This window comes from Triturus cristatus, chromosome 4_1 (genome assembly GCF_964204655.1).
Source record: "Triturus cristatus chromosome 4_1, aTriCri1.1, whole genome shotgun sequence".
NCBI lineage: Eukaryota > Metazoa > Chordata > Amphibia > Caudata > Salamandridae > Triturus > Triturus cristatus.
This window is the reverse complement of record NC_140585.1, coordinates 448,687,332-448,713,933: the sequence shown is the minus strand read 5'-3', so window position 1 is coordinate 448,713,933 and position 26,602 is coordinate 448,687,332.

Sequence of the window (26,602 nt, the reverse complement as noted above, 5' to 3'; positions counted from 1 at the left end):
AGCCTTCTGCTGTGATATCATGAATCATGTTTGAGAGAAAACTATTTTCTCATGCTTTTCCCACAGAGGTTTGGAAGGTGATCTATAAGCTAAACTGAGAGCATATTTTCTGTAAATTCACATTATCTTTCTCAGTCATGTGGGAATGAAGTCTGACATTCTCAGTAAAACATGTGCATCCAACAAGGGCAGGGCAGGAGCAGCAAGATGACCATGGAGGTCAGGCCTGTCTGTGATAACTTTATTTCGGTCGACCGACCATAAAAGTGCACATGCATACATCAACAATTACAAAGACATGATAAAACAATAAATATACATATAAAGTTAAAAAAGTTAAAAAGAATTAAACTTGAGGTTATCATACAAAGATAGTTAAGTTAAGAAGGTTTGTCTCCTACGCCACATACTGTGCAAATAGCGGGATACAGCAAAGACAATGTTGGGATGAGTGTCATAGATTAGTGACCTGCAAGCCTGCTTAAAGTGGCGAAATCCCAAATTCCTACAAATAGGAGTCAACCAACATTTCCTGATTGCGTGATAGGCTGGACAGAAGAGCAGTACATGTGCAACAGACTCTGTTTTATAATTGCAAGCAGGACAGCTTTCCTGATTTTGAGTCTGCCACTTAGACGAAAAGGACCGAACCGGTAAAGTACCAAATCTTAGCTGGATATACAATTTTCGTGCCAATGGGGGTTCTATTTGATCCATGAATTCCTCTAGTTTGGAGTCTTGCTTAACCATGAGGAATTCTAAGGACAACCTACCCAAGGCTGAAGAGCTCGAAAAGGAAGAAAAATTCTTCATGGATATCAGAGCAAGAAGTTTTTTCCTTGTTATCCCAGGGCAACTTGCTTCCGGGTTTGCCCACAGATCTGGAAGTCCTAATTGGATACAACCTTCATTAATATGTGTAAGCCAGGGGATCTCTTTATATTTAAGAGCAGGCCAAATCTTTGCGAATTCTGACCTATAAGAGGTCAATTCAGGCACTGACCACAGCCTCTTCCAATACAAAATTGGTCTCGCACTGATGATCTCCTCTATTGGGACTAGTCCAAGATCAAGCCTAAGGGGGATCAGCGGAGTGCTAGAAGGAAGCCCCAAAAGGGATCTTAGGAAAGACTGCTCAACCTTGAGGAGAGACACTGTCTGCTTATGCCCCCAAAGTTCAGCCCCATAAATTACTGCCACTCTTGCCTGTCGACAATAAATTTCAAGGGCAGGGGAGACAGGTTTAAAAGTTGATTTTTTAAAAACTTTATTTAAACCCCCTGTCAATTGGGCAAGTTTGAGCGTAGACTTAGCAATTTGGGAATTCCAGCTAAAGTTCTCCGTTAATGTAACGCCCAGATAAACAAAAGTTTTAACCCTTTCAAGGGGAATATCAAATAAAACTGGGTTAGGACGCACCCGCTTAGGGGGGTTAAAAATCATATATTTTGTTTTCCCCAGATTTATTTCAAGTCCTCTTAGCTCACAAAACCTCGCAAAACCATTCAGTATGTTTTGTATGCCCGATGACGTTTTTGACAATAACAGAGTATCGTCTGCAAACATCAATGCGGGCACATGACCTGACACCAATTTAGGAGCGTCATTGTCTACCACACGGTTTAGGTGGTCGACAAGACCATTTATATAAAGGCTGAATAATGTCGGGGCCAGGACACACCCTTGGCGAACGCCTTTTTGAACAGGGAAGCGTTCAGTAAGCTCACCATACTTGCCACACCTTACTTGGGCAAAATTGTTGTTATGGAGCCTAATTAGGACGGCCAATAAGTAAGGTGGAAGGCCCAGTTCTGCCAATACTTGCCACAGTTTAGTTCGTGGGACTAGATCGAATGCCGCCCGCAGGTCCACAAACACTAGGTAGAGGCTGCCACCCTCAACCAGAGCTGTTTTCCAATACAAGACCTGCAGGCGAAAAATCTGATCTAGGGTAGAGGTACCAGCCCTAAAGCCTCCCTGAAATGTGGAAAGAATCCCATTCTCCTCAATCCATCCCATGACCCTGTCCAAAAGAACCCTCCCCATTAATTTTTGTGAGGTGTCGATAAGGCTAATCGGCCTATAATTGGAGGGGGTTAATGGACAGCCCTTTTTAAAAACGGGTACTATTTCGGCCCCAAGCCAGGTGTAAGGTACTTCACCCCCCTGTAGGATACGATTAAACAGGACAACCAAGTACGGTGCCCATATCTTTGGTTGAGCCCTAAATAAGTCCCCTGGCAATTTGTCCAAGCCTGGAGCCTTATTTGGGAGCATTTTTCCAATTGCTATTTCCACCTCAGCCAAAGTGAAAAGTTCAGATGAGGCATAGCACCCTGGGGCTGGTAAAAGATCTGGAGTATCAATAGACAGACTATCAAGGTTGCTTGCGCCATAGAGATCACTAAAATGACGTTCCCAAATTGAAGCAGCTATGTTAGGGGCAGGGGTGTGGGAGTGCCCACCAACTCCAGTTGCAACAATGGTCCAAAAGGATTTTATGTCCTTGCAGCCAAGCGCACGTCCCAGGTCAGGCAGGATGGGCACTAGAAACAAGACACACCATGGAGAGCAACAGTGAGACTATGATGGCATACACACAGACCATGGAGGGAAGGTGGGAGGGGTCAGGGGCAGCTAGCTGACCACACAGGGAAGGTGGGAGGGGCCATGGTAGCACAGAAGACCATGCATGGCAAGCAGGAGGGTTAGTGGCAGCACAATGGCTATAATGGGAAAGGAGGAGGGTGCAGGGGCATGCACAAAGGACCATGCAGGATAGAAGGGAGGGTCAGGACCTGGGCACAGACAAGAGAGTTCAGGAGAAGGGGCCTCACAACAGACCGTGCGGGGCAGGCAGGAGGAGCAGTTGCAGCACAACAGACCAGGGAGGGCAGAAGGGTGTGGCAGTAAAATGGACCATGGAGGACAGGAGGAAGGGGATAGGGGCATGGCATGTGGACAGGCAGGGTGGAGGTGGCAGGGACAGGTTACAGTCATCTGACAATGCTAGGCAGGTGGGAGGGGAGTGGCAGCTCAACAGAACACTCAGAGTAGATAGGAGTGTCAGGTCCATGGAACATGGTGGGCAAAAAGGATGGAGCAGGGGCATGCACAAAGACATCGGAGGGCAGGGGGAAGGAGAATAGGGGCAGCAAGCTAAGCATAGCGCTAGCGCGTGCTATGCAATATGCACCTTGGAGTGTAATATGCACAGGGCAGTGTTGTGTAACCTAACTAGTCTCTAAGGTTGTAATATAAAATATGTGCTGGGGAGTGTAACTGTCATGAGGCAAGAACTGGAGGTGCGCTGTTCGCATTACCGCAAAACGCCTGCCCCACCATACGGACTCTATGTAAACTACACTCCCCAGAATGCTTGGCGGATCACGCTCCACGTGACCCGCGTTACGCTCGACTGAGCGGATAAAGCCCACCACGTCTAAGGAACGGTGCCGATGATTCCTGATTGTCCCGTGACTCTCTACCGGCCCCTCGTTCCTGTTTTGCTGCCTCGGCTATCTGCGAAACCCTCGCCTTTCCGACCCCGAACACCTTCGCTCCAGCGGCAACGTCCACGGCGGGATCTCCAGGCTCTAGGGACGACGTCAGAGAACCTCCGCCCTCGACTCTCCTGACCATCGCAAAGATCCTCCAGCGCCCCTCTGCCCACGGAGTTCCGGGTTCAGAGTCGCAGCGCGAACAGGTGCGCTCCTCGGCCCACGGAGTTCCGGGTACAGAGTCGCAGCGCCCACACCGTTCCCTGCTCCTCAGGAACCGTGAGTACTGAATTACATTTGTCTTTAAGGAGACATCTTCCTTCGTTCTCTCTTCGGACCCTGCTTGTTGAAGCGCGCTCTGGAGCATTAAGCACTGGTTAGAAGTGCTGTCTGTTGCTCCCAGAGATTTTGCGCTCTTGAACCTGTGGAACCAGCCGCTAGGTTCGCCCTAGCTTCCTGATCATTATCCAGTGCTCCCTTTTAACTGGGTTACGAATCTTCCCCTGGCTTACAGCTTTCCGTGATATAGAGGTTGAGAAGGTGACAGGTGAGAACCCGACTAACCGAGTCCTGGGAAGTAGACGGGAGGGTACAAGGTATCATGCATCTTATGGTGTGCTTGTCTCGTTCCAGGTCCCTCTCCCAGCTGTTCCTTCCCTTACTTCCCTCGCTCACCTGTCTCCATAGTCCGTGTGTGTCATACATTTTCCGGACTGGGGACGGATGGGAGGTGGACCCCTTTAGAGCATCAGCGCCATCCTGAGGAGAGAGCATCCCGGCCATCGTGACAATAACGTTGCATATGCACTGTGACAAAGATATGGATCCCAGATTGTAATATGTATGGCATAGTGCTGTGCGTTATAACATAGGCATCGAGGAAGGCACGTTAGATGGGGCAATATAACCCGTGCAAAGGCAAGTGTGGCATGACATATTCACAGGGTGGTGTTACAGTGCACATGGGCTAGAGAGTGTCAGAGCATACGCACTAGCTGGTGGAATACAACACAGAGGTGTGTGGCACTCGGCGGGCACTGGTTGGTGTAACACAGCATTGGGCTCAGCCAGGAGCACGCTGTGACTCTTAAGTGGGGTTTGTCTCCTTTCCAGAGAGTAAAATAAAAAGTATTACACACCCGGCGGTGGATGTGTGTTTTATTAACCGTGAGGGGGGTTTCTTGCATAGTTTGGTCGAATTTTTGTCGAATCCCCTTTGAATGGCTTGGTGTGCGTGTGTATTAAATGTGACCGTCAATAGCTACCCATGTTTGTATAAATAAACAACAAGGGTGTCTACTTGGAGAGTACCCACCGGCGGGGGCACCGGGATTAGGCTTTGTAGGGCGGCAGACACGTCAGAGCTTCACTAGCGGTGTAAATACATTCCACGTGGATTCATTGTATGCAGTCGCCTTTTAATGAATATCACGCAAATCGTCATGGTGATAGGTACATACGGTTTGTCCAACATGTCCTAGGTGTCATAAGTGGCGATGTCATCAGTGATGTCATGAGTGATGTCACTGACCATGTCATCAGTGATGTAATATGTGACGTCATCAGCAGTGCATTGTGGGCGCGCAAGTTATAGTTAGCTGAACTAACTATAACGGGTGAATTTCAATGCTTTTGTACGAGTGAAAAGTCCAGCTAACTATATCGCCCCTGAAACCTATGGTTTTTTCAGTGAATGTCTAAGGTTTTTTAAATGCTAATTCCTAACTATAACGTGCCTGAAACCTATGTTTTTTTCAGTGAATATATATATATATATGCACAGACGATCACTCCAACGAAGAGATCAGAGGACACAACGGGGAATTCAAAAGGCAACTATTTATTCACAGAATGCGAGGCACAATGCATTTCGGCGTGAGCCTTCCTCAGATGCCTAAGACACTGGGTCACACTTGCTCCCTCCTTTGAACATTCCACGGCCCTCCCATTGGCGGGATTTCAGCTGGCTCCGTTCACAATTGCCTGCAGCTGCAGCCTGATGGTAAAGACTGCAGGTCCCAGCATACCTCTCTTCGGTAAGTACTGATTGCTGAGCCACCTTGTGCTTGATTATGCACTGATGTGCCTTGCAAAGGGGGGAGGGGGCTTTGTACATGCCGAGTGAGTCCCATTTATTCCACTGTCCATGACTGCCTTGGGACCCCAACGCCTCAGCCCCAAATCCAGATGGCAAGCCGGGCCTTGACACGATGATACAGTGATCACGAGTACCCGTGCAATCAGGGACTGCTGGTAGCAGTGGCCACCTGCTTGATCTGTTCCTGAGGCAGGCTTGCCAAATCCAATCCCTTGGAAAACTTTGCCACGATGCCGGCATTGTTGGCAAGCCTCTTACACGCGCTACTGGCAGGCGCGTGAAAACTTGCACAGATCACTCCAAAGAAGAGATCAGAGGACACAGCAGGAATTCAAAAGGCAACCATTTATTCACAGAATACGAGGTATAATGCATTTTGGCGTGAGCCTTTCTCAGAGGAAGGACGTGGTCCAGTCAAGGGCCTTCTCTTGGATACCAGTTTCTTGGAGGCGTGTTTCTAGAGTGCGATGGCAGACCGTGTCGAAGGCGGCCGAGAGGTCTAGGAGGATGAGGGCTGATGTTTCGCCGTTGTCTAATTGGTGCCTGATGTCGTCTGTGGCGGTGATGAGGGCAGTCTCGGTGCTGTGGTTTCGTCTGAATCCGGATTGGGATGGGTCCAGTATGTTGTTGTCTTCGAGGTGGTAAGTTAGTTGCATGTTGATGATTTTCTCGATGACCTTCACCGGGAACGGGAGTAGGGAGATGGGCCGGAAGTTCTTGAGGTCCTTGGGGTCCGTCTTGGGTTTCTTGAGGAGGTCATTGATTTCGGCGTGCTTCCAGCTTTCCGGGAGTGTCGCTGTTTCGAAGGAGATGTTGATGACCTTCCGTAGTTGGGGGGCGATGGCTGAGTCTGCCTTGTTGAATATGTGGTGTTGGCAAGGGTCTGTCGGAGATCCTAAGTGGATGGAGTTCATGACCTTGCGTGTCTCATCGTCGCTGACATTGGACCAGGAGGTAAGGCGGTTGGCATCATTGGTGTTTGGAGGAGGGGTGGAGTCTGGCGTGGTTGCAGCGATCTTGCAGTGGAAGAAGAAGGCCAGTGAGTCGCACAGTTCCTGTGAGGGCGGGATGTCGTTGGAGTTGGCGCTGGGGTTGGATAGTTCTTTAACGATGCGGAAGAGTTCTTTGCTGTCGTGTGCGTTGTTATCCAGGCGGTCTTTGAAGGAGGACCTCTTGGCTGATCTGATGAGGTGGTGGTGTCTGCGGGTGGCTTCCTTGTGGGCTGCGTGGTTGTCCGGTGTGCGTTCGTGGAGCCATTTTCTCTCCAGTTTCCGGCATGCGCGTTTGGAGGCCAGGAGCCCGCCGGCGGACCAAGTGGCTCTCTTGCTGGCGTTGCTGTGGGGGGTTTCTTTAGTGGGGCGAGGATGTTGGGACAGTCGTCGATCCACTGTCTGAGGTTGCGGGCTGCGGCATCTGGGTTGGTGGGGTCGGTGGGAGGGTTCTGGGAGAGGGTGGTGATCAGCTGGTCTTCTGTGACTTTGCTCCAGCCGCGGCGAGGCAGCTGTTGGGTGCAGTGGTACGTGGTAGGTTTTTTGGAGGTGAAGTGAATGCAGCGGTGGTCGGTCCAGTGAGGTTCGGTGGTGTGGTTGAAGGTGACGTGGGTGCTTGTGGAGAAGACGGCGTCCAGCGTGTGGCCGGTGGCGTGGGTGGGTGCAGTGATGAGTTGTCTTAGGCCGAGGTTGGCGAGGTTGCCGATCAGCGTGGTGGAGTTGGCGTTGTTGTTGTTCGTGAGGTGGAAATTCATGTCCCTGAGGAGGATGTAGTCCGTGGAGGTGGGTGCTGGCGAGGACGGTGACGGAGTCGCTGAACTGGGCCCAGGGTCCGGGGGGTCTGTAGACGAGCGTTCCTCTGAGGGTGGTGTTGGGGTCAGTGTGGATCCGGAAGTGCAGGTGTTCGGCGGCGTGGAGGGTGTTGTCTGTGTGGGTGGTGACCTTGAGGGTGGACTTGTGGACGATGGCAATACCTCCTCCGATGCCGTTGGCGCGGTCCCTGGCGGAGATCTTGTAGCCGTCTGGGATGGCAATGGCGATGTCTGGAGCAGAGGAGTCGTTCCACCACGTCTCGGTCAGGAAGGCTACGTCCAGGGCAGTGGCGTCAAACAGGTCCCAGAGCTCGATGGCGTGTCTGCGTGCGGAGCGGGTGTTGAGGAGTATGCAGAGGAGGTGGTTGGGTCTGGTCATTGATGGTTTGCTGGTTCTGTCGCAGGTGAAGCTGCAGCTGCGGCAGGAGAAGGTTCCGTGGGTGTGTTTCGGGGCGGCCTGGTTGCAGCGTTGGTCTCGGCCAGTGTTGAGAGCGTGGAGGGAGTCGGCGTCATAGCTGAGGCTGGGTATGGTGTGATGGGGTGCGTGGGGTCCAGGGGTTCTGGCGCGGGGTGCGGTTGTGGTGCGGACGGGCTTGCCTCTGGCGCGCGTCCTCTGCGTGGCCGCACAGCGTCCTGCATTAAGAAGGGGTGGAGGGAGGGAGGAGCAGCTGGGAGGCGGGTGGCGGGGAGCGAATGGGAGAGGAGGGGGCGGGGCCGCAGGGGACGCAGCGGCGGGAACCGGCAACAGGTAACAATTACGATGGGAATACGAAAAATAGACAGTAAAGCAGCGCGAAGAGAAAGCAGGCAATAAGTGTAGTAAAGATAAGAAAGCAGCCACTAAGGCAGCGCACAGAGAGGACAGGCAATAATTATGGCGAAAATACGAAGAACAGTCAGTAGAGCAGCGCACAGAGAAAAACAGGCCACAGATGCAATAGAGATACGATAGAGATACGATAGACAGACACTAGGGCAGCGCACAGAGAAAACGGGCAAAAGATGCAAAAGAGATACGATAGAGATACGATAGACAGACACTAGGGCAGCGCACAGAGAAAACACGCAACAGATGCAAAAGAGATACGATAGAGATACGATAGACAGACACTAAGGCAGCGCACAGAGAAAACAGGCAACAGATGTTATACAGATACGGGAGACAGACAGCAGATCAGAGCGAATACTTACCGCCCACCACTGGGCCACCAGGGATGAGGCGCAGGTGGGAGCCTGTGGGTGGAGGAGGGCCTCGAACTCCCAGCAGCAGCGAGGGGCAGCAGCCAGAGGACACAGCACAAGCAGGGGATGCTGGGGCGGTGGGGGGAGCATCCTGGCCTAAGAACAGGTCAAGGTTCACCTCTCTTCGGTAAGTACCGATTGCAGAGCCACCTCGTGCTTGATTAAGCGCTGATGTGCCTTGCAAAAGGGGAGGTGGCTTTGTACATGCCGAATGAGTCCCATTTGCTCAAGTGTCCATGAGCGCCTTGGGTCCCCAACGCCTCTACTGGCAGGCACGTGAAAACATGCACTGAAGATCACTCCAATGAAGAGATCAGAGGACACAACGGGGAATTCAAAAGGCAACCATTTATTCACAGAATGCAAGGCATAATGCATTTCAGCGTGAGCCTTCCTCAGATGCCTAACACACTGGGTCACACTTGCTCCCTCCTTTGAACATTCCAAGGCCCTCCCATTGGCGGGAGTTCAGCTGGCTCCGTTCACAATTGCCTGCAGTGGCAGCCTGGTGCTAAAGACTGCAAGTTCCAGCATACCTCTCTTCGGTAAGTACCGATTGTGGAGCCACCTCATGCTTGATTAAGCGCTGATGTGCCTTGCAAAGGAGGGAGGGGGCTTTGTACATGCCAAGTGAGCCCCATTTATTACAGAGTCCATGACTGCCTTGGATCCCTAACGCCTCAGCCACAAATCCAGGTGGCAAGCCGGGCCGTGACGTGAAGATACTGTGATCACGAGTCCCCGTGCAATCACGGACTGCTGGTAGCAGCGGCCACCTGCTTGATCTGTTCCTGAGGCGGACTTGGCAAATCCAATCACTTGGAACACTTTGCCATGATGCCGGTATTGTTGGCAAGCCTCTTGTAAGACAGGTCCTCTTACACGTGCTACTAGCAGGCAGGCGCTATATATATATATATATATATATATATATATATATATATATATATATATATATATATATATATATATATATATATATATATATATATATATATTTAGAGAGAGAGAGAGAGAGAGATATGTATATGTATGTCTACATGTGTATATATATATATATATATATATATATATATAGAGAGAGAGAGAGAGATTGAGAGAGAGATTGAGAGAGCGAGAGAGAGAGAGAGAGAGAGAGAGCTACATGTATATATGGCGACAGTGCATTGAATAAAAACTGAAGCACAAATACCGTGGTCCATATCCGTTCTTGTGAGGAACTTTCGGTGAAACAGAATTGAAGGATATATATGTATATGTATATATATATATATATATTCACTGAAAAAATCATAGGTTTTACAGACGTTATAGTTAGGAATTAGCATGTAAAAAACCTTAGAAATTCACTGAAAAAACCATAGGTTTCAGGGACCTTATAGTTAGTTGGACATTTGACTCACATAAAGCCAGAGAAATTCACCTGTTATAGTTAGTTGAGCTAACTATAACTTGCGCGCCCGCAATGCACTGCTGATGATGTTACATATTACATCACTAATGACATCTCAAATGACATCACTGATGACATCACCCATGACATCATCCAGTGAATGTGTGTTTCTATCAAATGTAAATATGTTTGATATAAATATGCCAAGGTGTATTGAAGAATGAATGCCTTTACAAGTGCCTAAAGGAATTATTTTGCATGTGTGTGACTGACTGTAAGTGAGTGATTGAACTTGTGTCTTATTGAATGCATGGGTTAGTGACTAAACTGTGTAAAAGTCTTTATTAGTCTCTCCATTGGTGTGTAAGCAACTGCATGGGTTGCAGAATACCTACATGAGTGTCTATATAGGTTATTGATTTGTTGTCTGAGTATCTGTATGGGTCCCTGAGTGTCTGTGTGGGTGGGTGTATGAGTCTGTGCATAGATTTCTAAGTGGGTGATTCAGTGGTTATATGGATTAAAAAAGTGCATCTGGAAAGGGCTGTATGGGTGAGTTAGCGTGTCTATGGTTGTGTTGGTGAGTGAATAAATGTCTCAGTGGTATATCTGTGACTAACTACATATGTTTTAAGCCACTATATGTGAATGTTGGAGTATATAAATGAGTATACGTGAGACTAAGTTATTTCAAGAGTGGGTGTATAAATAAGTGTCTGCTTTTATCAGTGATTGTTTAAGACAGTAAATATATGTTAGTATCTGTATAAATAAGTGATGTGGTATGTCTAAAAATAACGAAGTTGGTGTGTATAACTGCATACATGATTAAATGGGTATGTGATTCATTCTTTGCATTACTGACTAGGCGTGTGAGTAACTCTATGGATGAGTGGAAGCGTGTGACTGCATGTATAGATGTATGAGTGCATATTATAGTCCTCTATTGATGAGTAACTACATGTATAAGTGACTGGATTTGTGTGTAGACCTAGGAAACAGTGAGTGCTATGTAGTATATGGCATTCTTCTGTGTATGGTTTCAAAAATAGTAGTCAGCATTTTACAATGGGTGTATCAAATTTTATATTAGAGCATCAGTAAGTGCATCAGATTATCATGTGGATGATGTCATGAGTGATGTCATCAGTGATGTCATTTGAGATGTCATCAGTGATGTCATCAGTGATGTCACTGACCATGTCATGAGTGATGTAATATGTAACATCATCAGCAGTGCATTGTGGGCGTGCGAGTTATAGTTAACTCAACTAACTATAACAGGCAAATTTCTCTGGTTTTATATGAGTCAAATGTCCAACGAACTATAACGTCCTTGAAACCTATGGTTTTTTTCAGTTAATTTCTAAGGTTTTTTAAATTCTAATTCCTAACTATAACTTCTGTAAAACCTATGGTTTTTTCAGTGAATTTCTAAGGTTTTTTAAATGCTAATTCCTAACTATAACGTCTGTAAAACCTATGTTTTCTTCAGTGAATTTCGAAGGTTTTTTAAATGCTAATTTCTAAGTATAAAAACTCTGAAACCTATGGTTTTTTCAATGAATTTCAAAGCTTTTTTAAATATCGAACTACTATTGTGTATTTGTCATTAATACTATTTTTCTAACTTTTCAACCACATTAAATAAACTGCAAAAGTACTATGTAACATAATACATTTCACAAATTACAATGAGTTTTTAAATAATACAAAACAATTTAACATTCAGATAACAATTTTTCGCCCTTTCTTTGCTGTCATCAGCTACTACTTAACTTCACTATTCACAGTGATGCCAGTGTAGTTTCATCATAAACAGCAGGGAAAAAAAACAATCAACTAGATTGTTAAAAAAAACAAAAAACGTATTCTCTCAAATATAATATAAAATCAACACAAATAACACAACCAATAGTACTTCAAATGTTCAAAGCTTACATTTACTTCATAGATTGTCTGCAGATTTACCCAATACGCCAGATAATGTATAACAAATTTCCCTTTGAAAGCATCCAGTATGAATTCCTTCAAGATCTTACGTAGTTTCTCTGCACATTTTCCCAATACACCAGATAATATATCAAAAATTTTGCTTTGAAAGAATCCAGTATGAATTCCTTAAAGATCTTACATAGTTTCTCTGCACAATTTTTCTAATACACCACATAATGTATCAATACATTTCGCTTTGAAAGCATCCAGTATGAATTCCTTAAAGGTCTTACGTAGATTATCTGCACAATTTTCCCAATACACCAGATAACGTATCAAAAATTTCGCTTTGAAAGCATCCAGTATGAATTCCTTAAAGATCTTACGCAGTTTCTCTGCACATTTTCCCAATACGCCAGATAATGTATCAAAAATTTTGCTTTGAAAGCATCCAGTATGAATTCCTTAAAGATCTATACACCTTCCCAGTAAAGCCGAATAGTGTATCTAAAATCTTTGTTTCAGAAAAATTAAGTATGAGTTGGGTATTTCATAAGGCAATCTCGGTTTCATTTCCAAGTGTGTATCAATACAGTGACTCCAACCATTATTACACTTTAAATAAACTGTATAATGTCCACTTGTAGTAGTACTTCCAGCATGGAAAACAATAGCAACTGTTACAAAAGTTCTTCCAGAAATAGATACTTGATTAGCAACAAAAATTTTAATTTTGGTTTCCACTTTTCTTCCATTTGGTCGACAGCGTTGCAGCATTATAATAAAATGTTTTCCATATCTTTGTAGGCATAATGCAGACAGCATTCTTGATTTACAACGAGAACACATCATCTCATGATTGATCAGCTTCTTGTACTAATTTGGAAAATGGTACAGATTTGCAGTCAGGTATTGTTAAATATAAAAATTGTTCTCTGTCAACTATATTGCTTTAAGTTAATGAACACTGTTCACATTTATGTTCCCATTTGTAACTGAGTCCAAAAAAACTCTCAATCTGAATTCCTTCTTCTTCTAGTACTCCAAGCATAACCATCAGAAATTCTTGTGCATCTTGCTGTATATTAGCACTGTTGGTGAATACCAGAAGCAGAATGAATCTTACTTCTATCAGTTCTCAATTCTTGAAATAAAGTGTAGAGTGCAGAACATAAAGTTTTTTCCTGACTTTCCATAATTTCACCACAAACATCTTCAAGATAAAATATAACATTTAGAATGACATTACCATAGCAGTTGACACCAGAAGCATTTTCTAATTGGTATCCAATAACATCATCACTTGTTTGTATTTTCTTTTCTGTTGATTTTCTTTCTGCTTTTCAACCATATTTGCGTTTTGAACACACAACACGTTTCTCATAAATAGGATATTCACCTAAATGGGGAGCATAAAGCCTTCTCAAGCGATTATATTCTCTTACACAATTAACATCAGCACTAACCTTGTTCTCATCAAAATCAATTAAATACAAACCAGACAACGTTCTAACTCGAGATAATGCAACATATAACATTCCCTCTTTAAACACAGTTTTCCAACATTTACCAAAGCATTATCTACACTTAAACCTTGTGATTTGTGAATAGTTATTGCATATGCTAAACAGAAGGGAAACTGTTTTCTACGAACATACAAGTCTTTTACAAGCAAAAGTCGTGCAGCAGAATGTGCAATCTGTCTTACATCTGCAATCTGATCAAATTTAACTTTCAAAAATTTCAATTCCATTTCTATTTTGATATTTCACTAAATCAACAACTTTCCCCATTGCTCCATTCACTAAACCTTCTTCTACATTCAGATTACCCTTCAAAATGACCCAACAGTTTAAACATACATCTACATTTTGTTCTAGGCCAGCAGTTTTTGATACAGACTTTTCCAAAGAATCCAATTTCGTCTGTAGTTTTTCTGAAAGAACAATTGTTATTCCTTGATGCTCTATTTTATCAATAGCTTTAATGTGAACTATTTCTTGATTTTCCAATTTCATAAGCTCTCTATTAAACGTATAACACTCTTCTACTGTAGGCATTAAGCAAACTATAAACTTTTTTTCTTTCATTTTCTTGTACATTTTTTCTGTTGGTGTGTTTTCATTTGTAAAAAAGTTCTTTAGTAGACAACTTTGAAAAGCTTGTTTACCATGTTTGCTTAGAACACCAATTTGTACATCTTTTAGAAAATTTCCATAATCTTCATCTCTTGCTTGTCGCATATTCTGAGTGAGTTCTTTATATTCAAAATGTAACCACAGATTCACATTTCCAATACTTCCCAAAGATGTCTTAGTGTCTTCATGTAGAAGAGTTTTAACCTCTTCAATGCCCGTGACGAGCTGGTCTCGTCATGGGCCGCGGTTGCGCTGTGCCCATGACGAGACCAGCTCGTCATAAACCCCGCCCGCTAATACAACGGCCGGCACAGGGCGGGGAAAGGGGCGGGCACTGAAGGGGTTAAACACTGGTTCTCCTTTTACAGGGGTTAGTTGTAGCAGATCTCCAAATACAATTAAATGTAAAAAAGCAAGCATTAAGTTTGAGAACATGCTCACCTCATCCATAATTAAAAGTTTCATTTTCTTCAGCACTCTTGACACTTCATAAGAAGCTTCTCCAGACCATTTCTGATATTCTAATTTCTTATCATGCTCCACTGGTAACATCAATAATCTATGCAAAGTAACTTCTTTAACATTGTGTGCAGCTAATCCAGTTGGAGCTGTTACCACACAACATAAATGTGAAGATAACTGGTCAAAACTTTAATTAAAAAACTTGTACCTGTCCCAGCTTGACCACTCATGTACATCAGAAGAGGTTTAAAAGATGAACACAGAAATTCTTTTTTTTTCATGCAACAAACCATGTTCTATCTGTTCTCTCACTTGCACATACATTTCTTTCTGTTCAACATTTACTTGTTCATCTAACTTTTCCAATGGTATATTCTCCTCGTGTGCTTGTTGCATTGCAATTTCGACTTCATGCATAGCAATCACTGCTTCATTTTCCAGCATTGGTTGTCCAAGAGGATCTTGACTACATGGACCACAACTTTGACTATCTTGAGAACTTTCTTGAGCTATTTCAGCTATAATAGTCTTTTCCTGTTCAACTTCATCATTCAACATTTTTAAATATGTAGGGAAAATTGGACATCAAATGCTATCTTTACAAGCATTAAAAGAATCTTCGTAGCAGTCAAACTCTCCAAGTAATTCACTTTCGCTACGCCATGGTTTAAACAGCTGCAGAAGTGCTAAATAGTAAAATTCTCGCTTATCTGGAGTTTCACAACTAAGTTTCTTGTGGTTTATAAGATTACCCTTTGCATGTTTTACTAAACAACCATGACATCCAACTACTGCAAACTTTCCTTCTTTTAAATTCTCTTTAACATTTCTTTTGAAGCTGTAATATTGAAGTACTTCATACAGACATAGCTGTTCCAGATGTTGACTCCTTTTCGGATAGTATGTGTCCAACATATTAGTTTTAAGAATGTCTGTACTATCTGGCTCATTTGTTGCTAATTGTTCAATTTCTTCCAATGATTTCAACACTCTATTTCGTTTGCAGGCAAGACCTAAACTTACCTAAATGATTCCTCGTGACTTTGAATATAAACTTGAAGAACTCAAGCGGTCTGAACATTCATACGATCCAATTTCTCGGTGGGAAAGCATTTTCAAACTAAAGCTGTACAATTTTTTACTAAGACTATTCTCTTGTGCAATTTGTTCCCACATTTGTTTCATCTCTGTATTTTCAGATTTTGTTATGTACGATGTAACATAACGTGCAACAGCAATTGAGTTATCCGCAACATACTGAATGTCCATGTTCGCATTCCACATTTTTAAAATGACTGGATTGTAGTCATTGATATACTTTGACACTTCTGTTCTTTTTAAGTTGTAGTTATTCTTTGGAGATTTCCGAGTTATTGTGTGCCTCGCAGAAGAAAAAAAATAATTTGCTCTTCCTTTACAAATGACTGGACAGGGAAAACCAAACCGACATTTGGTGTAAAATTTTCCTTTAGACTTGTATTTTCTTCTGCAACACTTCCCACAACGGTGACTTTGGAAATGTAAAACTTGCTGTCTCAAGCTTCTATCTCCTCCTTCTCTTGGAATCTCACATGTCACATACTGTTCAATGAAAGACAATACTGTTTCATCAGAATCTTTTCCAAATTTAGGTGCATCCTTGATCCATATTAGCATATGTATATGAGGTGCACCTCTTGCTTGATACTCCTTTCTTCAAAAGAAATCGGTAACTTCTCCAAGAGGTGGATTCTTTTTATTACAGATAAAAGACATCATACCTTGAAACTTATGATTAAAATATCTGCACTCATTTACAGGATCCAATGAACACAGTTCACCAGGAGTCTTTATTTCAACATGTTTTATATTAGAATTCGCTTCTCTTAAAAACTCAAGCAAATCTTCCCATGCATACTCTACACAGCTAAGTGTGACAAACCATGTGGGTGTACCTAAGTTCCGTAACATACACGTGAGTTCTCCATGACTACAATACCAATACTCATTTGTTCCACGTTGACATGCCATCAAATTGATTAACTGTGCTTCTAAATTTTCATCTGTTTCATGAACTTTCTCCACAAATTCTTTCGCAGAAAGAAGTGATTCATGAACTTCAGTTTTAAGTATATGATTCACTGCATACGAGAGAGAAGACAGAACACTTTCAAACAAAAGGTGAAATATGTATGGAATGCACTTTCGAAATCTATGATCTTCAGAATATAATCTTGTTGACCGATATTCTGAAGCTGGAATCCGTACAGGTTAGTCATCATATCGTCCACCTTCTCCAGTAGGAAACAACTGTGGAAAACAACGAGCTTCCAAGCCTTTCTCCAATACACTCATTGGAGTTCCCTGTGTTTTTTTCATTTGAAATAACTCAATGCTACTTCCTATCACTTCTTTTGAATGCAAAGGACATATTGTATAATGTTCATGAATCTCTTCAGTCCTTGACTTGTCCACTTTCTCTATTTGACCACTTGAAATTTCAAAATTATCTTCTAAACGTATAACCTGTTCATCCACATTTACAATTTTTGTAAGAAATATTGTTCTCTATAAGATATAAGGTAGCCTTTTCAACTTTATTAACATCCACAAATTCTTGCCATATTTTCCGACTCTTTGTGGGTACACCATTTACTAAAATAACTACTGCCTCATCTTCCTCTTTCTCTCCAGCAATAGTTTCAATGTTTTTCTTAAAATCCAAAGGTAGTACACCACTCTTCCTTTCAGCCCTCTTTGCAAGTCTGTTGGTTTACCTGTTTTAGGTTCCATCCAAATTATAGTTTGAAAAGGATGAACAGATTGAATTAGAACCCACTCATATGTTTTAAATTTGGCCAGCTCCTGCGGAATAGCTACTAACTCCAACTTATTATGCAATGCTCTAGCAGGCATTTTGTTCACATCTAATTTGTTGTAACAATATTTACATATACGTCGATCACTACCTAACTCAAATCGACCTTCAACAAACAAGTAAGTTGCAAATTCTTCCCACTTACCATTGTTCTCCTTTTCACTTTTCAAATACAAATCAACATTCCTACTTTGACTTTTATAATGAGTACGTCGACAACAAACACAAACATAGTTTGGTATTTCAGAGCAAACTACATTAAACTTTCCAATTTCTTCTTCAAACTGAACAGTGCTAATCACTCTCTCATCTCCTCCAACATCTGTAATTGTCAAACTTTCCCTTTCTATGAACTGCTCTTCTGAACCAAAATATTGCATTTCAATATCATCACACTATTTTTTAACATCTGATAAAGAACCATATAAAAGACTTCTATTCAGTTCACTTAAACTTAATGCAGGACTTTTTACATAGTACAGTTTCTTTACAAAGTTCCGCATTTCTGAATGGTGTACTGCTAACATCCTCAAATGATGAAAAACACTTTTACAAACTTTTCTTGTAAGACAAGCCAGATAATGCCAATACTTCTCAGTATATTTTCTTACATTACATGGATCTAGTCCTTGTAACAACTTAATCTTCTGATTTATACTTTTCTGAGTATATTCTCGTAGTAAATTTCGCATTATATCAATGGATTCCTGTCGAATACTACAAATGCTACTACAACTCCACTTATACACAGGAGCTCGTGGACGTTTCCCATGCACTTCTTCAGCTATTAACTCTTCTGCACTTTTACCAACCATTTCCTCCTTTGGAAGAGGAACCCCATCCTGAACTTCATAGCAACGACCTCCAGTATCATCTTCAAATGGTTAACTATTTTCCTGGAAGTAACTTTCCTCATTAAACAAAGGCTCAGTACTAGAAGTATGTCTTGAATGTCCACTAAAGATTTTACAAAAGTTGGTTCTGTTCGCAAGTCTTTTTTTTCTACTTTTGTCTTTCAATAATTTGACTAATTTATCCAATACTTTCATTCTCTTTAAAATCAAAATGAACATCTTCTGTTTCAAATTGAAAGCAGTATCCACTATACTTTCAATACGCTGCTTCTCTTTGAAATGGAACATTCTTCTTTTATATGGTATCAATAAATTCTGAATCACTCTAGATCGAAAAAGTCTCTGACGAATTTCTTGAAATAGTTTTTGTCTCCGAGTAACAGATACTATTTCTTTATCATCTTTCCTTTTCCTCGTATTTGAAATTGAACTCTGCTTCACCTTACTTGAAAAATTCTTCTTTTTGCTTTGTGTGATGTTTTTCTCATTAAATATTCGTAATATTTTTTCCAAAAATTGTCTTTTGCTTTTCCTCAAACAAACAGTTCCTCTACTAGTCACATTTTTTTTCTACTTCAAGATCTTTCTGTTTCGTCAAATATATATTTTTCTTCTCTTTTCTTTTTTTTTCACTTCTTCTAGGCATTTCCAAATTTCAATCCAAACAAAATAATTTTCTGAAAAACAAAAAATAGATTCAATTATTTTTCACATTTCTTCACTATGTTAAAATAATAACATACAATTGCAAAACTTCCACTAACAACTTCCAAACCCAGTGCTGCAACTTGATGGAGCACGACAGATGAGCACTAGGATGACTAGTAGTGCCATAGAACATACAGCAAGTATTTATTTAATTATTTACATGCTCCTTTAAAATTTATATATAACTGCACTACCTCATACTTTTCACCTCTCCGCTACAACCCACCACCCCACACCACTTTCTCTGCAACCCACCACACACTACTTTACAATAAGTATTTTAATTTTTTTTAATCTATATACTTAGAATGATATTATCAACCAAAAACAGCTTACATAAAAATGTCCATTATTACCTAACAATTTTTATCAACAACTTCGTAAACATGACACTGCACCCAGGGCTTTAACTGGAGGGGGTGTCTGTGGGGCTGTGACCACCAGCACTTTATTTTTGGGAGCCTCGAATTGGGTCTTTATAGGGCTCTATTTTCTGACCTCACAAACGTAATCCATTTTTTTTTCTTTATTGCACTGCAGTTACACTGTGAGAGCATGCACATTGCTCGCTACTTAGAAGTGCAGACATCATGCCAAGTGACTCGCAACCCCAAATTAGCTCTCTGGTATACTTTCTCAAATCTAAGAAGTACAGGTATTCATTATCTGTCAGTCACGGCCACTTTAAAACAGTGTACCTATAAACAACTCGACAAAAGATTATGGGCCTTATGTAGGTGGGCTGGCATTTACCACTTCATAAATACCGAATCATATCGATTCGGTATTTATGAAGTGGTAAATGCTATGTAGGTATTCCTGCAGTAAAAATTATCGATTCGTAGTAATTCGGTAATTACCGAATCGGTATTTACCGATTCGGTAATGAGGCATACCTTCCCATTGATTGAATCAATGGGAAGGTATGCCTCATTACCGAATCGGTAAATACCGATTCGGTAATGGGGGGAACACAATCAAGGGTGGCAGGGTGTCACATTGACACCCTGTTGCACCCCTGATTCCTGCATGTGTGCACATGTGGCACACATACATGCCCTAAGGTCATGTATGTCTGCCACATTGCACACTTCTAAGCGCTTTAAAATGCTTTTACACATCCATTCTTAATTTACCACCAACTATTAGTTGGTGGTAAATACCGACTCCAGACAACACCCACACACTCCCCCTACATCTCATTTCTGTATTCGGAATTTACCGAATCGGTAAAATTGCCGATTCGGTAATTTTACCGATTCGGTAAATTACCGAATACAGAAATGATCCCCCTACATAGCAAAAGCCTAAATACCGGTCGGTAACGGTATAATTACCGAAAATCGGCCGTTACCGACCGGTATTAGGGTACCTACATGAGGCCCTATGTTTCTAAATTAACGTATTACACTTAAAAGCTCCTTTACATTTCTTTTGCTAGATGTACCTTTGTTTAAAACACCACCAGAGAAGGGTGTTGAAGTATGCTCCACAAAAAAGCTTTGTTATTCTTTATTAAAAAATCTGCCTGTCAATGCTTTTCGCAAGCCTTTTCAATGCCTTAAGAGGGTAGCTGGATGAGTATAATACGTTGTATTTAAGATCGGGGGCGGACGATGCACGGAAATAAGAACGTATAGTTCAATAAAGGGTGAGTGGATGCATGGCCAGATGCATCAATGGATAGATACATAGATCAATGTATCAATGTATGGATGGATGGAAGGATGAATGAATGCAAAGACCAGTACTTACGATAGACGGGTGGGCTGATAAATGCTTAGGGTTGATTCTGGGACAGATACATCTATGCATATATAGGCGTATCGCTGCATGAAGACGAGTGCGCTCATAGATGCTTAAGATAAGCGGACAAACAGATTTATTTATATATATAAGTAGGAATATATCCATCAATTAAAAGATGGTTGAATGGTGCAGTGCTTAGGATGCATGGATACTGCGCTTTCATTGGGCCGGGTCTGGGGACCGGCACTTATTTTCAGGCAACCACCAAACGACTCTCTACCAGGCTCTATTTTCGGCCCTCTCAAAGATAGTCAATTATTTTATTTTTTTAATTACACTGCTATGACAGCATGCACATCGATGTACGCATGCTTATTTTGCTCACTACTGAGAACTGGAGACATCACGCAAGGTTACCCACATTGTAGAAGAAAGGGAAATCCTTTAAACAATGTTTTTTTCCAAACCTACGATAATTGAAGAGGATTTTCTAAAGCACACAATGATACTTATCTTGATTTAGACCACGCCCCAATGTTCATAGCCCACAACCCTTTAAGAGCTTTGCCCCCCTTTTAGAGCACCCCCACTTTTTTTCTCCGGCTTAGAACCCTAACTACTCCATAGTAACAAACAAACAGTATAACCTTCCATTAAAATCTACAATGGCACCAAGTTTCATAATTTTCCATCAACGCTATCAGCCTTCTACCACAGCACAAAGATGTCTTATCCACAGAAATGTTGTGTAATTTCTGTACCTGTCTGCTGGAACACTCATCACCAAAAAGTATTAAAACATGAGATTTGCCAGAGAAACATATACCATAAAGCGATTCATAAATGGGCACACTGCCACTGCACCACCCTCTTCCCCATCCTTCCTCAACTTTACAAAATTAAAGAAAGAGCCACACCAAACCTAGCAAACACACTATACCAATACAAGAACTTAATTTCAACAGCCGTCTACCGGAACGCTCATGAGCAAAGCGTATTAAACCATACATATTTGCGGGTAAAACATATACCATGCCATAGGGCACTTTATAAGTGCTCCCAGTGGTACTACATCACCTTCAGTAGGTCGACATCTGCATGTTACTAAATTCTGTGTTTTAATCAGAAACATACCCACCTCCCCCACACCCACCCCTGCCCTTCCTTAACTGTACGAAATCAAACAGAAACCCCCACCATTCCTAATAGCGCCACTATACCCATAAACAGGCTTAATTTTAACAGGTGTGTGCCGGAACACTTATCAATAAAAGGTATTCAAACATGCAAATTCGCTGGAAAAACGTAAACAATGCCATAGCACGGTTAATAAATAGGCCTACTCAAACTACATTACCTTTACTAACTACACATGCCCACGTTACAAATGTCCATCTTATCAGCAACATACGCACATTCCCCACCCCCACCCATACCCATGCTTAACCTTACGAAATCAAACAACGAGCCCCTGCACTCCTGTTACCGCCACTATAGCCATAGATAGACTTAATGTCAGCAGGTGTCTGCCGGATCGCTAATCAGCAAAAGCTATTAAAACTTAAAATTTTGCAACTCAAACATTTACCAGACCATAAGACGGTTTATAAATAGTCACAGTACCACTACACCACCTCAATATCCGCCCTTGCTTAACTTTACACAATAAAAGAAAGAGCTCAAGCAAACGTAGAAGCGCCACTATAGCCATACACAGCCTTAACTTCAACAGATTTCTCCTGAAAAGCTCATCAGCAAACCGTATTCAAACATGCAGATTTGCGGGTAAAACATATACCATGCCATAGGGCGCTTTATAAGTGCTCCCAGTGATACTACATCACCTTTAGTAGCTCCACATCTCCACGTTACTATATTCTGTATTTCAAACAGCAACATAACTACCTCCCCCACACCCACCCCCGCCCTTGGTACACAGTACAAAATCAAACAGAAACCCCCCATTCCTAGTAGCGCCACTTTACCCATACACAGGCTTAATTTTAACATGTGTCTACCGGAACACTTATCAGTAAAAACTATTCAAACATGCAAATTGGCGGGTAAAACATAAACCATCCCATAGCACTGTTTATAAATGGGCCCAGTGAAACTACATTACCTTTAGTAACTACACATGCCCACGTTACAAATATCCGTCTTATAATCAGCAACATAAGCACCTCCCCCACCCCCACCCATCCCTTGCTTAACCTTACGAAGTCAAACAATGAGCCCCAGCACTCCCGTTACCGCCACTATAGCCATAGATAGACTTAATGTCAACAGGTGTCTGCCGGAACGCTCATCACCAAAACCTATTACAACCTGCAATTTTGCAACTCAAACATACACCATACCATAAGACGGTTTATAAATAGTCACAGTACCACTAGACCACCTCAACACCCGCCCTTGCTTAACTTTACGCAATAAAGGAAAGAGCCCTAGCAAACGTAGAAGCGCCACTATAGCCAAACAGAGGCTTAATTTCAACAGATGTCTCCCGAAACGCTCATCAGCAAAACGTATTAAAACATGCAAATTTGCGACTAAAACATATCCCATGCCATGGGGCGCTTTATAAGTGCTCCCAGTAGCACTAGATCACCTTTAGTAGCTTGACATCTGCACCTTACTATATTCTGTGTTTCAATCAGCAACATAACCACCTTCCCCACACCCACCCACGCCCTTGCTTAACCTACGAAATCAAACAGAAACCCCCACCATTCCCAGTAACGCCACTATACCCATATACAACGTAAATTTTAACAGGTGTCTGCCGGAACACTTATCAGCAAAAAGTATTCAAATATGCAACTTGGCGGGTAAAACGTAAACCATCGAATAGCACGGTTTATAAATGGGCCCAGTCGAACTACACCACCTTTACTAGCTAGACAACTATATGTTACGAAAGTCGTTTGAACACTCTGTAGAGTGTACAGCAGGGCATGGGGAGAGTAAACAAAGTTCTAACTCCCAAACTTTTGATATACAGTCCCTTTACTGTATCTAAATTAAAGATATTAAATGGAATGAATACATTGACGAGTGTCTCAAAAGGGATAGTGAAGCTCACCATCAGTAAAACACAAACCACTTCAACACCTACATATATCCACCACAGCGACACAGCCTGACAAATAGTATCACTTATGATCACATGTAGTTCTTTAATGTTAACAAAGTCATACAGAAAATATACCGCACATTTACATTTTTTTTATCTCTCACCCATTTATAAAACATCTCTTCTAACCCCGGGCGTAGTACTCCGCTTCGCCCATGGAGTGTGCGTAGTGCTGCCTGCTTCGGGGTTTACGAAGTAGGCGTAGCAGGCAGCGCTATGCACACGCCAGGGCGAATCAGAGCTGCCTGCCGCCCGCCTCACCCCCCGCCCTAATTTTAAAATAAGGTAAACTATGAAAAAAAATAAGATAAAATGTCTTACCTGCAGTGCGGCATCCTGGGGCTCCCTCTTCCTCGTTGACGGCAACTTCTTTTCACAAATGCGCATGCGCGGACGCCCGTGCATGCGCATTTCTCTTTCTGAGTTGGAGACAGTGAGGATCCCAGGGGCACCCCGCACGGCAGAGCGTAGGGGCGAGATTTGTGTTTTTCCATCACTATAGTTTGTTCTCTGTGAATTAGGTAGGATCTAAGAATATCCGAATCTTTGACAACAATCCCTGTTTCAGACAGGCGCTGGATGAGTATTTGATGATCAACCATGTCAAATGCAGCCAAGAGGTCTAGCAGAATCAATATAGCTTTCCCTTCCCCGTCAAGTTGGACATGTATATCCTCAGTGGCGGCAATCAGTGCAGATTCTTTACTGTACAAAGGCCGGAATCCGTGTTCCACCAGACCAAGTATATCGTTCGCCTCTAGAAAAGAAAGCAATTCTAGATTGGAATGGTAGGCAGGAGATGGGCCGATACTTGCTAACCTCCATAGGATCAAGGAATAGTTTCTTCAAGATAGGCCTGACCAGGGAAGTATCCTGCATCCAAAATGTTATTAAGAAGAGGTGTTAAATGGTCGACAATTATGCTAGGGACAGTATGAAGGACCGTAACAGAACAGGGATCCAATGGAGATCCCTATTTTGTTGACATTATGAGCTTCTCAACTCGTTCTCGCGTTAAGAAGTTACATTTTTGTAAATAGACCTGCATGGTCACCCCATTTTTGTTTGGACCATCTAGATTGACCTCAGCCTTGCTGTTAGAGAATTCATCATAAACATTTTTCACTTTATTGTGAAAGAACTCTGCAAATTTGCCACAGAACCGCCTATTAGGGCTAAACTGTTTGCTATTGCCAAACTTGTTTAAGGCAGGAACTGTTTTAAAAAGTTCTCTAGCTGTTTTTTTAGCAGCAGTAATTTTATCGGTGAAGAAGCGTGATTTTGCTGAGATTATTGACTCTTTAGACTTAATTAACGCCTCTTTGTAGTGTTTTTTTTTCCCCATTTCAGAGTATTCTTTCCTCCAAACTCATTCTTTAGCTCTGCATTTTTTCTTTAGTTCTTTTAACTCAGCTGTATACCATGGGGCTGATGGTAGTCTTCTGCCAGTGCTTGTATGCATCTCTGGGGCTAGTTTCTTTGCTGGCAAGTTGTTCCAGCCATTGACATTCAGGGTTGTGGAATCAGGGTCAGTATCTATACAGGGGCTATGGGACCGCAGAGTTAATTCCAGGTCCGGAGTATTTATTTGCCGCCAGGGGCGCGATGCGCCCATCCTGTTGTTATTGTGTTCTTTGATGGGCGGTCCAATGGGAAATAATTAAAAGAAAATATCACTATGATCTGTCCATGTCATAGGTAGCGTGCTGCTGAATTTAATCTGTGCATAGTTGGTTAAGATACCGTCCGAGTATGTTTACCAATATGAGTGGGCTCAGTGACAATTTGGTTTAGGTCTAAACTCTTTAGCTCATCAATTAAGTTGATGGTGTCGGGACTTTAGGTGAACTCTAGGTGAAAGATGAAATCCCTCAGTATGGACAAATTGGGGTATTCCATACAAGACTCCATAACAGACAGTGTGGATGAAATGAAAGGTTTCCTAGGACCGGGTGGTCGATAGATTAGTAGCCCACTAAAAGCTGTTGTATTGTTGCATTTATAGGTAAACAGGATAGCTTCTTTCCTTTGGAAATATCTGAGAAAGTAGCTTTAATATTTCAGTGATATGAAATAGCCACCCCCCACCTCGTTTTCCTTCCCTGTTAATTTTGAACAGATTGTAGCCTGTTGGTATAGCAGTATTTATGTCCGGCTCGGTTCATGTGTCGGTAAGAAACATGATGTCCGGTTTATGTTGATCAAAGAAGTCGGTGAGTGTGTACTTGTGTTTAGCGAGTGATCTGGTATTCAGTAGGACACAGGTTAAGACGTGCTCGTTGGGCTTACATGGGCATGTGACTGACAGGTTGGTAACCCTGGTGATGGTATTGTGGAGGCTAGTAAGGTTAGAGCCCATAGTAAACTTGCATGTGGAGCAATCTTGTACCAGAAAATCACTCTGAGAGTGTATGGGTTTACACCTGTTTTGGTCACCTATATCTCCAATGGTCAGCAAAGTCGCTCCAGAGTAGGTCGTAATGAAATTTCGACCAGGGGTTCTGGCGCACGGCGCATCCTGGTCATGGACGTACACAGATGGGCTTGTCTTTGGCACACCTTCGGCTTGCCCGCTACGCGGTCGCGTCAGCATGCCCAAATATAGAGGATTAGTAGCAGAGCATTCGAACAACTAGAGCGTTACCCAAAGATGGCGGCCAGCTCTAACTTGTGGGACCATCTGATAGCAGCAGGAAGTAACATGCAGTGTTCAAATAAAGCACACAAAC